General features: G+C 32.3%; 1 long non-coding RNA gene across 1 annotated transcript; it reads left to right on the top strand.

Annotated features, from left to right (window-relative positions):
* Window positions 1–6,194: 6,194 nt before the first annotated feature.
* LOC127710525 (uncharacterized) lies at window positions 6,195–7,011 on the top strand. Its single transcript, XR_007986219.1, has 2 exons — window positions 6,195–6,530; window positions 6,949–7,011. It is a non-coding gene; the product is annotated as an uncharacterized LOC127710525 (long non-coding RNA).
* Window positions 7,012–14,816: the final 7,805 nt, after the last annotated feature.

Genomic DNA, 14,816 nt, shown 5'->3' on the forward strand with positions numbered 1-14,816 from the left:
GCATGTGAAACTTTCTGAATGCGAAAAAAACATTTCAAACCATTTGAAGTTTTGCAAGTTGCCGAGCGGCCACCAATCCAAATGGAAGGCTGATGTATCCAGTCAAGGACATCTCATTTCATACAGATGTGGACATTTTAGGGAAGTAAATAATTATGCTCGCTTAGAAAAATGTTATGATAACTGATGTTTTTGATAATTGCTAGGTCATTCATTTAACTTAAGAAAGGGTGACAGGGGTTACAGCATTAAAATAGTTACTTGGACTATCATATTAATGTACAGTATATATCAAAGACGAAAGACTCTTGGTCCCTGGTGTTTCTCAGATTTTTTTTTCAGAATGAAAATTATTTTAAATATGTTGGTAAAATTAATGTTTTATATTTTGACCTCTCAGCCAATGCTCTTCTGTTTTTTTTAACTCCACAAAACAAATTATCCCATCCTCTGCCCCTTTTTACAAATTGAATTATCTTTCTCTGCCAGAAGATAGTATACTTATGGGATTGCTGATACTTGTTTCAGTATGCAATGAAAAGTCAAATAATGTAGGGTTTTGTCTGACAGAATGAAGCACAATGATTTTGTATGTTTGTTTCATTTATATATGTTTGTTACTTATATTTGCTAAAAATTGATTGAACAAACTCATACATCATTGTACATGTCATAGAACAAGTAAATCAGTGCTCCCCCAAAAAAATCTAAACTTTCAAAATTATCTACAAAAATTGTGTTAGGGTTAGGCATGAAAATAACAATGTGGGTTTGGAGGCAGGAAACAGAATTATATTTTTTTGCTATTAAAAAGAATACTTGAATTCCAAATACACATTTACCATATTCATATATTCAAATGTACATGTATTAATGACAAATTAAAAAAAAACCCTGTCATTGACAGGTAGATTTATTTGATTAACACTTAGCCTAATTGAATTATTTACATTTATTTTCAAACATTGTGTCCCACTAGAACTGCTGATTCCAAGTTCAGTAAACCTTCTAATACCTACATGTACATATATAATAGCTTGTTTTTTTACTCAAACTTTTCATAATCAACCAGACACTGAGTCTTGACGTCTTCAAAATATTTGCCGTTCTTTAATTAATGTTAACAATGCTTAAGTCAAGTTTGATTTCTTTACAAAAAATATTTGATATTGTAGCTTTCAACCAGATTTGAAGGTGTGCCCTGTAGATAGATACAATTAAGGGCTGTTATGGAAACCTTCAAGGTCCTCTGCCAAACCAGACCATAAAGGAAATAAGAAAGTGACAAAAGTGGTGGTAGCAAAAATGATTTGGAATTATTCAGCAGAGAAGGCATTTTTATTCCTGTTGAGGCAGGTAAATTATATTCAAGTAACATTGCTGGATAAGTTAAACTGTTTATAAATCAGACCAATTTATGCATATTGGACTGCAAAATTGAGTGAAACATTTGAAGTACATGTATAAGCATGATATACAGTAGGATATGATCATGTCTTTGCACTATGTCTGTATGGGAATATATGGTTTTTTCTTATCATAACTGTACTTTACTGCCTTTTTGATAAATATGATGAAGTATTAGTTAATCAGATTTTAATGTCCAGTAACAAATATTACATGTATATCAGGACACGAACATGTAAGTCATGTTAGTTTGTACTAAACTGACATGAATGACATGCTGAAATTTATTTTTAACATCCTAGGAGTCTAGGAAGCAACCACCCAAACTCAAGGTAAGTAGGAGACCATTCCTGTTTAACTACAATATGAAATTAAGCAGCTGGGGTATGACTGTCATTGAGACAACTATCACCCAGAGTTCAAATGAACTGAAGGTAAGCAGTTTAAAGGTCACTGTACAGAGCCATTTTATTTGAATTTGATTTAATACCTTCAAATATTCCCATTTTATTCCATTAACAATTTCAATATGCTAAATAAGGATGTTTCATGGGCTCTTGGTAGTTGGTATAGATGGTTATTTTTACTATTCCAAAAAGTTTCACTTGGAAAAGTCAATTGTAATTCTACACAACTGCAGTGTATTATTTAACTTTATATATAAACACCAATTGTCGTGGGTCAGACAGTTACACTATACAAATGTAGATGCATGAATGAACTTGTTTGCTTTTATTTCAGGCTTATGTAGTTCATGCTATGCAATTATAAATGGAAAGTAAAGTCAGGAGCAGACAGAACTAGAAAATGTCCAGTAGCAAAAATTACATGTATATCAGGACACGAACATGTAAGTCATGTACGTTTGTACTAGACTGACATGCATGACACGCTGAAATTTATTTTTAACATCCTAGGAGTCTAGGAAGGCAACCACTCAAACTCAAGGTATAGCAGGAGACCATTCCTGTTTAACTACAATATGAAATTAAGCAGCTGTGGTATGACTGTCATTGAGACAACTATCACCCAGAGTTCAAATGACCTGAAGGTAAGCAGTTTAAAGGTCACTGTACAGAGCCATTTTATTTGATTTTGATTAAATACCTCCAAATATTCCCATTTTATTCCATTAACAATTTCAATATGCTAAATAAGGGTGTTTCATGGGCTCTTGATAGTTGGTATAGATGTTTATTTTTACTATTACAAAAAGTTTCACTTGGAAAAGTCAATTTTAATTCTACACCACTGCAGTGTATTATTTAACTTTATATATAAACAACAATTGTCGTGGGTCAGACAGTTACACTATACAAAAGTAGATGCATGAATGAACTTGTTTGGTTTTATTTCAGGCTTATGTAGTTCATGCTTTGCAATTATAAATGGAAAGTAAAGTGAGGAGCAGACAGAACTAGAAAATGTCAGTTCAGTAAGTTTATAAATATTTTTCTACCATTGAACACCTATAGACTGATAAAGGTTAAATTGCAATATGATCAAAATCAGATCTTTATGTTTGTTTGTTGTGGCCTGGAGGACCTTAACCTCATTTTCATGGTCCGCCGCTAATCAAATACTAGAAGCAAAAATTGAACTAAATTTGTTGTATGGATTGATTGTAAAATTTACATGTCTATCTGTCACGGATTATCTAACTTTGACCTCCTTTACATGGATTATTGATTCTGTTTATGTGATGCTTGTAGTAAAACCTTTTAACAAATAATCAACCATGATCAGTCTGCAACATAAGCCATTAGTATGATGCCCCAGACTAGTAACAGTTAATTTGGACTGGTAAGTATTTGCAAAACTTTGGTTAGACACATCAGAAAAATGTCAGAATATTGGTCTTTGGACTACACTATGTAGTACATGTAGCCGGAAAAGATTTTAGTGCAGACTGCTTGATTAGTAAAGAAGGCAAGACATTTCGGTGTGTTGTAATCTTGTTACACTAATCAAACTATCAAACTGACCACCAACCTGGTCAATATTAGAATTAACTGTTTTTATTTATCAATCTTGACTTTAAATTCATTTCCTTGGTAAAGGGTCATGACTGATTGCAATTTTTAAGAAAAGTCTGTGATTCTGATTTGAAAAGTATCTCAAATGCAAGCAATTATAAATAAAGGCTATAGTAGTATACCGCTAGTATAAGACAAAATGGTTGGTTGAACCTGGTTTTATGGCTAGCCAAACCTCCCGCTTATATGGCCATGTAAATAATAACGCTAAAATGACAACGTTACGTGACAGGAATACAGTACAAATAAACGCAAGAACACTCAGGACAGAGAATAATTACATAAATAAATGATATAATAGTACATTACAACATGTAAACAACAGAATAATAACGGACACCTCCCATGTACATCACAATGAATTATGAACTGTGCGTCACACGAATGCATCCACGCCACAAAATGAGACATCACAGATAAATTTCTAAAAGTAGAATATAAAATTAGGATTAAGTTTGTAATGGTGTTATTTTATGTATTTTCTGACCATTACAAGAATTTTAATATAGAATTGTGTTAGTAATGGTGTAATTATTTGTATTTTCTAACCATGTAGGTTTTTCTTCTAAATCAAAATTGTGCAAAAACAAATAAATCCTGTGCATATAGTAGCTTTAAACTAAAAATCATTATAATTAACTAGCTGATCAATTATCTTAATTTTTACATACATATAGAAAATGAAAAAAAAAAATTCAAACCACAGACGATAAGACATAACACAATATCCAACCAGAATTACACACCAAACATCATAACTAAATACATAAATGTTGGAAGTATAAATACCGAGACACGTCTTATAGCAATGCGAATTCACACTCGGGAAAACAGTCATATTCCGGAATAGGTCACGTTCGGTACTTATCAAACCAGACGACGTAGATGGTCAACCACAATCTAAGACGTGGTACAAATGTCGTTAGTTAGTTTAGACACAGACACATCGTATAGATCAATCAATTCGTGATGGTGTTCATAAAATATACGGAGTGTCATTTTTAATCTTTCCTCCTAATAACTCTGTTTGAGCATTGCCAACATAAGACTGTGGCATTAGTGTAAAAGACCTGGTGGCTTATTGGAGTATATATACATCTGTCTATTAAACAATATGTATAATCATGATAATATTAGAAATTTTATTTTGCAGTGTTGTATTGATAAGGATGAAATTTAAGCAGTTCTGAGAAAGTTCAGACCAAGAGACCAAGGAAACCTAAGGTAAACATATAAACAAGAGCTGACATGATATATATGCCATTAAGACGGATCTATTCTTATAACACAAAAAATTAAAAATCTTTACGTCTCTGCAAGATCTTCAATTTTCTACATGGCAATGCATATAACACAATAGCAAGCTCCCGGATGTATGGACAAAAGGATGAAATCAGCCAATACAATCAATTACTTAGAAATAAAAACGAAATGAATTTTAAAAATAAAAATACTAACAAACAAATGATAAATACACTCCTGACCTGGGACATGTTTACTATGGCTGTGTCCTGTCTTTGAGAGGTCAAAACCTCTTGTAAAAAACTTTATAACTAGATACGGTCAAAATATGAAATACTTCCTAGGTTTTCATCCCATTTTGCTCATAAGCATCATTAGTCTCCGAGATTGTATAAGATTTTTGATTCCTAGGCATTTTAAGTTCTAAGATAAGGGCTGTTGAAAGGTTGATGTTTTCCATTTGCAAATCTTTTAATTTTTCTGTTGAGAAAAATGAGAAAAACATATTTCTATTAATGTTATATGTATAAAAGGTAAACAAATTAATTTGCATCTTACAATTTACATAAAATCAAATTGCAGTATTACTGTCTATTCCTAGGTCTAGTACAGTACTATGTCAATCACAAAACTGCTTTCACATTTATATCACATTTTGGCCAAAACAACATAATTATTATGTCTGTCTACCTTTTCCTGATCAATCCTATGTCTGATCACCAACAGTTTCAAGAATTTTTGTATATGGCAGATTTTACAATAAAAAGGAAGTATTGCTTTTTTGTATCCATCAAAAAAGGTATTGCTGAAACTGTGAAACAGAGTGTGAAATGAAGTAATGCATTATTTTATTTAATAAAAGGTGTCTTTCTGAGTAAATAAAAATAAAAATCACCCTGTGTTTATGTTTTTTGTTAGAATTAGTGGGTTTTCAATTTCAAAATATTGGACATTGAATAGACATTGTGACCTACTTGACTGACATCTAGCTTATTTGGAATGGAATTTTAAAGTATTATTTTTAAGTAGAGCCTAATAACATGGACTTATATTTTAATAAAAAGTATTCTTTTGTGTTTTAATTATAATTCTAAGGCACATTTTTATTGGTAAAGGCTAAAAAGGTAATTTAATAATATTATTGCGAACGTCACATCTTTTCCGTCCATTGTGGTATGTTACGATCGCAATTTATTTGTTGGTTCTCAGACGGCCCGTTGTTATTTTTAACTCGGGTTTTATAAATAATTGATATAAATAGCAATCACATTAAATTTTGATGACGAAAGGGGGTCAAAGGACTTTCGGAATCAATATCATTGGCTGTTTTAGTTTTTGCGAACGTTACTGCTCTACGTTTCCGTCCAAATCAATGTCACGTGAGCAATATATATTTAGATCTGTAACTCTCCTGTATAGGAGTTACGATATCGCCCTTTGCAGAAATGGATGCGGAGCCGGTTCCCTCACATAATGGGAAAGCAGAGAAGGTAAGTTGTCTGATTTATCGTTACACGAGGTCCTTTATTGTATTCCGTCCATCAAAAAGACATTCGCAACAAAACGTTGAATCAAGTAATGTCATTTAAATGTCACATTAAGAAACTTTTGTTTTGGTTTTTCATCTCCCAACGAGATTTGACCATATTTTACGTACAGTTGAGTCTTCTAGTTCATCAAAATACATTTCTTTTAATAATTTGATGCGAACGGTATAACATGGACAGATTTTTATGTAGCGATCGTTACTTTGGGACAGTATATTGTTGATGTGATGTTATATAAGAAAATTAAAACAGTCTAATATAGTAATGAAGGGGCGCTCATTACTATATATATTTGAAGGTAATAGTCTTTCCTTTTCGAAGAGCTTCATACCACATCTTCTATTTTTATAATAACAACTTAGTTCATTAATTGCCAAAATTAGTCCAGTTCTTAAAATTGTCAAAATTGGCCTAAAAGTCATTGCTCACAGACAAATTTACCAAATGGTAAACATACATTTGATTTTCAGGGGTATCTTAGCATAATCTCGGGTAATCATTAAAAGAAGATGGTAACTTGAACTGTTCTAGCTATAATTAATGATGACAACATATCTTTAATTACCATATATACTGAAAGCATTCGGCAAAAAACTATGTCTTGATTGAAGTAAATTTGAAGGCAGTACTTCAATACATTTTAAAAATTTTAATAGTTGTTCATTTTTTAAATTGTATTCATATACCAGTAATATTTTCAATTTATTTTCTTTCAGATGCAGTCCTCCAGAACTAACAGAGACGATAAATTTTTCAAACATTAAAATATTTTAAAGCTTCTTAGTCTAGGCAGTATTTTCGACTTTTGAATGCAAATGCATCATGAATTAAATGGGCAAAGCAAGGTGTTCTGAAGACTACAAAAGACTTTCTTTACCAAAATCCATGGTGAAAGTCATTGAGGCATTGATCACTATGGTATTTCCATCTTCACTGCGAATTGATTTGAAATTGTTCATTCTTATGTTGTTTGATGTTTCTTGGTAGACATTACATGGGCATTTTGGCTTGTGCTTCATAAATAATCCATATCCCCCTTCTGTTTTGAGTGCCAAAGGTTGCAGGTTAAATTCGTAGCCAGATAAAATAAGACATTAAAATTGGGTCTTTGCTGCTTCTCATCCAAGCCAAAAGCATCTAGGAGTAAAAGCAAAGGTCAGCTTACAGAGGCAACAGAGTCTGTATAATGTGTCTTTGTGGAAAATCCATCTAAGCGTGTCGGTCTAGTACAAAGCAGAGATCATATTACATCAACTTGTTCTCGTCCTGATGTGCACATACTAGGTTGACACTGGACGTTAAACAATAATTAATCCATCCATCCATAAAATCTGGTGTGTCAGTCTGGTACAAAGAACAGTTCTTATTGCATTTGGTACTCATATCATATCAACATCTCAGTTCACGACTAAAGATATGAACAGATCTAGAAGAATCATTCAGTTACATCTGAAAACTTTTTCGATAAAGATATCATGAATCTTATTTTTCACCTCCTGTAACAATTTTGGCCCTATTTAGTGCGACCCATCTAGATAGCAAATTTTCTTAATGTATTACTGAAGAAGATGTTGCTAATGTTACTATTACAAATTGGTTTCTTGTGTATTCATTTGATACAAAGTAAACCTGCCAATGACATTCTGTATATTTAGATATTCTAAACCAGACTGTACAATTTAATTACTCAAAGCATTTATAAAGCACGACTGTGTGCATACATTTTATTTTTTAAAGATGCTGTTGCTAATGTGACATGTCCAAATGTCGCTAACGTTACTCATTTTTGTCTCCGTCACATTAGCAACAGCCTTAATTCAAAACATGTTTTCTTTTAAGAATCTGGCACAAATTAAACTAGTAAAAAGTAAATATTGGCAACACATGCAACTTTATACTTATTCAATTCTTTTTACTGTGTATTAGATGTCATTTACTTTGAAAAACATAAACTTTTGTCCCATTTTCCATATGTCACATGTCCATCATCTTAAACATATTTTTTTTCCACTAATATATTAGAAATAGTAATGTGAAAGATGCTGAATATCTTCCTAAACCCTTTACCTTTCAGAATTTATTTTGGTTTTATTGCTGGTTAAAGGCTTTAAACCAAAATTAATGAAATTTTGGACCAGGGTGCAAAAGGAGAAAATGTGGGTATCCTGTTTCCTTGGCAACCATTCAATAATCTCTTACTTTATTTACTCCTTTTTTGAAGAATTATGATCTACTGATAATAAATTTTCAGAAAATATAATTTTTTTTCGTGTAATGCCTTCTTTAATTATTTATCATGGAAGTAGGAGGCAGAACACAATACTGTAAAATCTGCCATATTGCTTTGCTACAAAATGATAAGAGAAAACGCATTTTGTGTTGTTAGAATAACATACAAATCCTATTTCTGCTGACAGATAGTAAAATCAAAATTTTAAAAGTATCAGTATGCAAGCACCAATTTAATCTGGATTGAATTTAAAGAAAATGAGTTTTTTTCCGAATTTTTAAATTATATATAAAATGAAATCAGATAATGAAATCAGATAAAATAAAGAAATAAAATAACCTGAGTATAAGTCGGGCCCGGTTTTCAAGTTGGTCCAAAATTAAACTTTGTTTGATTTCAACAAACACTGACATTCGGTTCTTTCATATGCTGAATCTAGGGCCCATTATTAAATTGGTCTTCATTGAGGTCAAAAGGGTCCAAAATTAAACTTTGTTTGATTTCAACAAACACTGACATTCGGTTCTTTCATATGCTGAATCTAGGGCCCATTATTAAATTGGTCTTCATTGAGGTCAAAAGGGTCCAAAATTAAACTTTGTTTAATTTCAACCAAAATTGAATATATGGGGTTCTTTTATATGCTGAATCTAACCGTGTATTTTGATTTTGGGACCGGTTATGAAAGTGGTCCACATTGAGGTCCAAAGGGTCCAAAATTAAACTTTGATAGATATCTACAAAAATTGAATATATATGGGGTTCTTTTGATATGCTGAATCTAACCATGTATTTAGATTTTGGATACTGGACCATAGTAAGTAAACGTCCAATTAAAAAGGATAAGCACGACAAGATGTATATACCCTTAAACATGTTGTTCACTGTTTTTTTTTCTGTTTTGGGTGTTATCTAAAAATATCTAAGCGCTAGGTTAAACCTGTAAATTGCAAAAATGATCAGCAGCACAAAGAGTCACTACAATACATTTGTATGTGTATATTTAATAAAAGTCCTAGTTATTAAACTGGCCATTTTTTACCAGGTGTGCCTCTTGTTTACATTGTAATCACTCAAGATATTTGTGTTGGGATGAAAGGTCACTAATACATGTATGTAAAAAGTAAAAAAACAAAAATACCGAACTCAACAACAGAAGATTTTGATTCTCAACTGTCAAACTGGAATGATTCCTTAAGCAAGCCATCAATTGAAAGTTTGAATGAGGCTTTACAGATTCTTGGAAAAGGATCAATCAGTCCTTTGAAGAGCCAACTAAAAACTCCAGTAGAGGAAGCAAGTAGCAGAACAGTAAGGCTTTACAAAAGAAAAGCAGTGCAAGGTATTGACGCACTGATTGAATGTTTAGCGCCAGGTCAGAGTACTAAATTATTTAAGCATATAACTTCACATGGAAGTAACAATGAAGATACAGATAGTCAATTGACTCAAATGATTGTTCGTCTTTATAATGGTTCTGATAAAAATGATGAGAAATTACAGCTGCTCTCTATGATTGCAAATAAATACTCAAAAACACAATTGCAGAATTTGATACGTGGTAATAAAGTATGGCGGATAGATCAAGCCAGAAGACTTTTTCATTTTTACAGTCATGGGCCTGGCTGTTTCAGTATAGACGTGAAAGAAAAACTGCACAGACAGAGAATGGATCGTGTCAAACTGAAACATGCTCTTCGTTTCTTTTTTTATCATCAGTTTATACAGGTGTCATCATTTGGGATGAGAACAGTGAAACTGGAACAAGAAACTGTATCGATTCCACAAGTTATAAGAACAGTATGTAACTCTAAACTAGTCAACATGTATATTTCCCTTTGCAAGGAGCAAGAGTTCTCCCCATTATCGTCATCAACTCTATTCAAGATACTATCTTCATGCTCAGCAGCCAAAGAGACAAACTTGCGTGGACTTGGAAGCACATCATTTGACCTCTTGATTAATATAACAAGAGAACTGCTATACAAGAAAGTATTAAACAGAGATGATTCTGATTAAATTTTGTCATAACCCAAGAAAAGTAAGATATACTTGAAAACAGACTTTAAACTTCATGTTCAAAAGAATGACAGGTGTCCTGATCACTGGTTTACATGGGCTTTAAGTGACACAAAGGAGAGCGAATATGCTGCAGTCTGTGATCATCTTCATGACCTGGTGTGTGATAGATGTAACTTGTTATCTGAAGTCTTGCAAATGTTAGCTGACAGAGTGGTTAATACTTCGGGTAAGTAAAATATCAGTTAAAAAAAATGTTTGAGTTTCAAGTACATACGACTTAACATGAACAGTACACACAAGGCAAAACAGTAAACAAATCACTTTCACTAATTTAGAAACAACCCATATACCACCCACTGCATGGACCATAGGAAGAACTTTACAAAATTTGTCTTCCATATTTGCATTAAGGCTTTATAATGTAAGTGCAAAATCACAAATACTGCCGAAATAGCCTCACTTTGAGATATTATCGTTAATGTTTAGATATGGGTCAAGGCTTTACCTAAAAAAAAATTTTTGCTACAAAACGTAAAATATCGTTTATGGTGAAGAGTAAGCTAATATCTTTTTTCGATGGTATAGAGAAGAGACAAACCAAGTTAACCATCAATAACTGAAGACATTGCATGACCTCCAAGAGTAGCGATGCCAGATACGTCGACAGGGTAGGCGGAATCTTATACGGATGCATCATTCGCAATGAGAATCCACAAATAGTCAACGTATTCAATAACCATTTCAGTTTGATGCAGTCAGTTTTTATCGGACTTTCGCATTTTTTAATTTTCATTGAAGTTCGTTTTTTTTAATACTATTATATTACAATCGAGAATAGGACGCAATCAGTAAATTACAGTTCATACGACTATACTGTCATCTGAAGATTAAAGATCACTCATGAGTTAAAACACCGACACATCGTATCGGTCATCAAATTTATGATGGTAATAGTAAAACTTATGTAGCGTCAATTTCATTCGTTCTTCTTCGTAATTCGTTTGGAGCATTGACCACAAACGAAAATGACCACAAAATAAATATGAAAAATAACAATAAGCTCGGAATTTATGCATCATTCTCTATGCAAATGTGACAGCAGGACCCTTGCTCACATGTCAATTTTCTAGGAATATAAGTCATCAAAACAGAGTGAATGTGTTTGAATAACAAAAAAATATCGTGCACTTCTTACTCAGTAATTTCAAACATTCCGAAAGGTTTTTAGAGACAATTCTTAAAAGTAGAAATATGCCGGCACATTTGATATTGTCTACCAACATGATCCAGCTCATATGTCATAGATATAGTATACATGTATATATTGTGAAATTCACCCTTTAAATAATTCATGCAACAGAAGCAGTGAAGTCCACGTTATCACGAAAATCGGTACAAATGTCAAAAAAAGCTACGATAAATCAAAAACTTAAACAGTTTCATGGAAAAAAACGCATAAAAAGATGTTCAACCTATTTTATTTTTTATTTTTATGAGTTTTCACTTGGCAAATAGTGAAGCCAGTCCGACATTTTATTTCTCAAGTAAGCTAGTACATAAAACAGCAGAAATAGTATAAAGAATGGGCATCATTAAACAGCGATTTGAAAGGAATGCCTCGCCAAAAGAAAACAAAAAAATAGCTAAGAACTAACAAGCAAAGACCCTGACAATGGGACAGTGCAGGTATGTTAAGAAAATGACATATGCTCTTAATTGAAAAAAGAGGCTAAAACAGTATGACGAAATCAACAACGAATGGATGCAACAGTAAAAATATAAAAAAAATCTTAAAAGAATTGAAATCTAGCACAAATGACAAAAGCCTTTTTAATATGACGAGACGTAATCAATATTAAATCAAACGAATGGAAAACAACTGTCACATTCCTGACTTGGCACGGTGAGTCATTTCCTTATGTAGGAAATGAGTTCTGGTTTTATAGCCAGCTAAACCTCTCACTTGTATGACAGTCGCATTTCATTATATTGACAACAATGTGTGAGCAAAACAAACAGACATAATAGGTAAAAATGTCAAAAACTGGGGTACAGCATCAAGTTCAAAACACTGTATTTTCCTTCCCAAGATAGAAACAAGTGCCTGTTGGTATGATAGACGACTTTCCAATTTCTGTTTTAAGAATCTACTGCCCTTGTTGATCCGGTGTCATTTGGGGGAAAACGAGTTATAAGTCAATACGGCGTGAAAATAGTTTTTGTGACGTCAAATTTGTATTAATTGGATGATGGTGTATTGCCTATTTAGTGTATTCAGCTATAAAAGGCCCTGATATGAAAAATGTGAAATAATCCCACAAGAAAACTAACGTCCTTATTTTAAACAATTATACACTTTACAAGAAACAAATATGACAGACATGAACAACCGACAACAACTGAAGTACAGGCTCCTGACTTGGGACACGCACATAAAAAATGTGGCGGGTTAAACATGTTAACCCCCCTAACCTGGGATACCCGGACAGTGGTGTAACAGCACAACATGAGAGCAAAGTTCCACAAACTATAAAATCAGCTGTAAAACGCTTAACACAATAGATCAGTTGAATACGAAGCACATAAATAAAAATAGGGACACAAAGCATCGAAATAAGAGTTATTGCAGTTACTGAAAGCTTGTTAAAAGCCAAATATAACTGATAAACAAATCATTTTCTCCCAGACTAACCACTTAACACTCATTCTTCTTTTGAGACTAAGCAATTGATTCGTGCATCATTTTTATTTACCCAAAATAGCACATATGAAAGAAAAACTTTTGGTTACCAACTTCGATATTTAAATTTTTAAACTTTGAACACAACATGTTTTAATTCACACCCCCTTTTTATTTCTATTCTTGTAATTTCTTGTCTCCTTAAGAGATCATTATGCTTGATGCTGAATGTTATCACTGTATTGAAGTAGATATTTTTTCATCAATACATTTGTTGGAATTGAAACCCATATAATGGCCTTGACCAAAGGACTAAATATCTTGATTTAGATACTTTCGACATTGCAACCAATTTGTAGGTCTGATAACATTTGCAGATCTGTTTAAATCCGAGATTTTATAGTATATAAAGATAAATGATTGATTTTACATAGAATATATGTAATGAGATGCTTGTTCAATAAAATTAATAAAATGTATTTATAAGTGGTAATCAGTCAAGTATGAGTAACCAAAGGAAGTAAATTCAAGCTAACAATTGGTACGATGTAGGGAGAAAACTGTTTTGTGTTTTCCATATACAACAAAATCAAAAGTAAACAGTAGTTATTTTCCTCCAAAATTGCACCGATTGTAAGCTTGATTTTACTTCTTTTAGTAGCTCTTATTCAACCGACTACTAGAATGTCCTACCACAGAATAGGTAACCTGTCGAAAAAAATATATACCCCGGAATAAAAAGTCGGAACGTTGAAATATTTTATAACAAGTAAACACAAGGCCTTGTGCATGAGAACAGGGATCCAATGTGTCCATAATACATGTAGATGGCATTAAATATGTACACAGTTTCTTCCGAGACGTTTCCGCCTTATACAATTTGGGTAGTATATCGTTTGAGCAATATCCCTGTTCGACCTTAGTTGTTTCAGTACCATATCATTGCTTTCTATTTGTATCAAAATTCGTTTACAAAGACATTCTCAAATATATTATGGATATTGTTATTTTTTTCAATACAAACCTACAAGCAGCCTCTTGAACTTTTGGAAATTGTAGTAATTTTTAATCAGTGAACCCATCTGTTGTCGTGGCCCGGGCAGAAGGTTTGTTTTTTAAATTAATTGAAATTTCTTTTAAAAATTGTTTGTTTCATTTGACAAATGATTGAAAAAAAGACAATTTAGTAAAATCGATGTACACATGTAAGGATTTTTTTTGCAATAAACTAAATTAAATTTCCCTTAATAATTATCACGAGGACTCGTTTAAGACTTGAATTACAAGCAAGATAATATAAAATTGTTATGCTTTAAATGATATCCATACACTAAATCAATTACCTTTTATTTTTTAACAGGAGCTATACGAAAAGCCACACAAGACTTATATGTAGGTTCACAATTAGAGGTGGCAAAGATACTGAAGAATGCCCCCAACCATCCAGGAAGAACATTTTTGTCAAAGTAAAATTTTTATAATCCTTAACAAGAATAGGATAACTGACATTTTATATTCAATTCAAATTACAAAAAACATTACGATACAGGAAAGATCTCTTGATACAAAAAATAGAAATGTTAGTGACAAAATAGAAACAAGCTGTTTATTTAAATCGAGCTTTATGTACAACAGTAGAGTTCATGTGCTTT

This window comes from Mytilus californianus, unplaced genomic scaffold, assembly GCF_021869535.1.
Source record: "Mytilus californianus isolate M0D057914Y unplaced genomic scaffold, xbMytCali1.0.p SCAF_8, whole genome shotgun sequence".
NCBI lineage: Eukaryota > Metazoa > Mollusca > Bivalvia > Mytilida > Mytilidae > Mytilus > Mytilus californianus.